We start from the raw sequence: 3,465 nt of genomic DNA on the forward strand, positions 1-3,465 counted from the left end.
GTGCACGCCTCTCCTGAGATTTGAGTGAGGGTCTCCCTTCGGGAGACCATCAGTCATACATCCTAATTATCCCCAAACTGTTTAATCATTGATAATATATGGTCCTATGGAGGCATCTCATTTAAATTACCATACACAGGCACTCCCCCCCTCCTTCCCTCCCTCTTTCTCCCTCCTTCCTTCCCTCTTTCTCTCCCTCCTCCCTCCCTCTCTCTCTCTCCCTCTTTCTCTCTCCCTCACCCTCTCCCCTCCCCCTCATTCAGCTATACACACATACACACACACATACATTAACATATGAATAAAGAGATTGGCAATTAGGTCACATATTTTGAAAGGGGAAAAAAGTTGCAGATGTATTTTGTTGTTGTTGTTGTTGCCCAGTGAGCTCTCAACTTTTATTGGTCTCTCAGTCTGCAGGGGTTCCCTCCTTCTCAGCCTCAGTGCCTCAGAACCCTGGTGTCACTGGTCACAGACACCACTTAGCCATCCACAATCTTACAGGTAGTTGTCCTCTGCACAGTTTGCATGGAGTTGCAGGAGTCCAAGGCATGGTTGAGACTGAAATCTTTCCCATCCTCCAGCAAATGGCAGTAGGTGGCAATCTCCGTCTCGAGCTTGACCTTGATGTTCAGCAGGGTTTCGTATTCCTGGGTCTGACACTGCCTGAGTTTGTGCCAGCTCTGACTCCGGGTTCAGAAGGACCACACTGAGCTGCTCTGTCTGTGCCTTGTATCTGGCCTCCACTTCCCCAAGCTTGGTCTCTGAGTTGACGTCCTGGTTTTTCGTGGAGTCCAGGTCAGTCTCCAAGGTCTGGGGGGTGCGTTTCAGTTCCATGAGTGTGGTCTCAGCACCTCTGATTTCGGCAGACTTTGTGGTTACTATTGTTGTACTCTCAATCTGGTGACCAGTACTTGTCCAGTTCCACACGGTTCTCCTAAGCCAGCTCTTCATACTGGGTGTGGATGCCCGCCATGATCTTGCTGAGATCCTGAGATTTGGGAGCATCCACTTCCACAATCACCCAGAACCCGCAATCAGGGCTTCCAGACCTTGGACTTCCTCCTCGTGATTCTTCATGAACAGCAGCAGTTTCTCCTTGAGCGCTTCGATTTCTGTCTCCACCTGCACCCTTGTGAGACTGGTGTCGTTAGCACCTTGCAGAGACCATGAGTATCGCTCCCCACAGAATGGCGCATGGCCAGTTCTGTCTCATACTTGACCCTAAAGTCAGAAGCAGCAAGATGCGCATTGTCGATCTGCAGGACTATGCGGGTATTATCCACAAAGATTCGAGCTCTCGGGTCTTCGAGGGTCTTGAATTGGTGGTCCCGGTCTCTGACGCCCTGGGACCCCTTCTTTTCCACATGTTCACGGATTTTGCTTTCCAGTCTCCTGTTCTCAGTCTCCAGGCTCTTCACCTTGTCTAGGTAGCTTTGCCACGCGGTCGTTCAGGTTTTGTATGATCTCCTTCGGTCTGGATTCCACTCGTTCCCTCCAGGCCTGAGGACCCCACCGAGCCATGCCAGAAGGAGCAGGACACGGATATCAGGGACCCGGAGACCCCAGCACCTGCAGAGAGGCTGGCTGTGCTGCTGGCAGACCGGACTCACTGGCTAGGAGTCTGCGCACAGCCCTGGGACCCGTAGTTGGTGGAGAAGGTGGTAGAGCTCATCTTGTCTGGAGAGGAGAGCGAAGCAAGAGACCAGAGCAGGCGTTCTACCACCGCGCACGCAAGTATTTTTAAATCCCTACAAGCGTCAAAGACTGGCAGGGAAGGTAAAGCAGGGGGAACAGCATGAACCGCGTGGAAAACAGGAGGGTCCAAGAATGACAGGAAAACAGGAGGTTCCAAGAATGACAGGAGCTTCACAGCTGGTTTTCAACTGTATTTTAACCTTTTACATAGATAAAAGCTTACAAGAAACCTCAGTGTATAAAACAGCTGAGAACAATTCCACCACTTGATGATGCTGAATAAAGGAACAAGAGAGGACTAGACTCCCAGGCAGCCTCCCCAAGAACTCTCCCTGGAACTTCTCGGTATCTGAAAGCCGATGCTGTGAAAAGCCCTTCTGGCTTCCATGTACCTTTGTCCTACTGGGTAACAAACTAGGCTCTGTTACTATCACTAACGTGGAGAGGGAAAGGGACATACCAAAGAAGAATTCCTATTAAGAGACTGCTCTTCCAGAGAACCAAAGTTGGCTTCTAACATCACATGGCAGCTCAGACCCGTCTGTAACTACGGTTTTAGAGGGATCCGATCTCTCTTTTGGCCTCTGTGAGCATCAGGCGCACACATGTAGTCATATCTACAGGCGAAACAGCCGAACACTTAAAATAATAAATAAATGAATCTGTGTTTAGGTACTCGCCGCATGTCACTACTGCCTCAACGCCTCCCCTCCCAATATCATTCAGCTTCTGTTTGTCTCCTCCAAAGTATCTTGCTTATAAGTTCAGACCTTCGAATCCTCAAAAAGCTCACAGCTCCCTGACCGAAAACAAAACCATTAAAGTAAACCAAGTCATATACATGTGCAAATGACCCTCGTGTTGGGTTTTCACATGAATGGTCCTATTTTATACAGCCAAACTTATCCTGAAGAATATTGCCATTACCCCTCTCTGACAATATGTTTGCTTTTAAAGATGGATCATAAAGAAACACTCCAATTCTTCATCTTTACTAATAGTCCATTTGCCATCCTGATTAAACACACGTCTGCACCGACAAAAGGAGAGAGAGAGAAGCTGAGGATCAGAAATGCCACCTGAGTGATTGATCCCTAAAAACATAGTATAATATAATGTGGGTGTTTATTTGGTTGTTCGCTTCTGCTTGTGTTTTTCTAAAAAAACCACTGGCAACGTCAACATGTCATGACACACTGCTGTGTCACGGTAAGTAATTGTGAACAGCCCTTTAGACAGACAGCACACTTTCCCACTACCAGGAAAACCCCAGCAGCTGCCTGGAGGAATGGTGACTTCTCTCCCAGTCAAGTGCCAATAGCATCTGATGTCCCTGGCTGTGTTTGGGTTCGAGTTCAGGATGTCTTGGTCCAAGCACTCTTTTTTTTTTTTTTTTTTTTTTTTTTTTTTTTTTTTTTTGTATTAACTAAAATAGTTGTCTAAATCCCATGCTACCCAAGAAACGTTTTATACCTTGTTTCTTAAGGACAAAATATCTAAATAAAATCAAAATTCCCAGCGGGAGCTATGATGAGATGGGATGTGCTTGGCACGGAGCAGGTTGAGAAAGTCCCACCCTCGGGTGGCAGGCTGATCAGGCACCACGGCTGTCTTCTTTGCTGGCTCTTTTAGGCATGAGGTTTTAGCAGTAATTCAAACTCCAGGTTCTACACTTAGCATTTGTGGAAAAGTTACTTCTCTGTGGGCACCTATAAACTCCTGTAATTCCAAGACTTGGGAAGTGAAGGTAAGAGAATCAGGAGTTCA

General features: G+C 47.4%; 1 pseudogene across 1 annotated transcript; it reads right to left on the reverse strand.

Moving 5' to 3' along the window:
* Positions 1-440: 440 nt before the first annotated feature.
* Positions 441-1,675, reverse strand: LOC308432585 (keratin, type I cytoskeletal 18-like; annotated as a pseudogene). Its single transcript has one exon. The product of its transcript is annotated as a keratin, type I cytoskeletal 18-like (transcript).
* Positions 1,676-3,465: the final 1,790 nt, after the last annotated feature.

Source organism: Micromys minutus, assembly GCF_963924665.1.
Source record: "Micromys minutus genome assembly, chromosome: 18".
In the NCBI taxonomy this organism is placed as follows: Eukaryota; Metazoa; Chordata; class Mammalia; order Rodentia; family Muridae; genus Micromys; species Micromys minutus.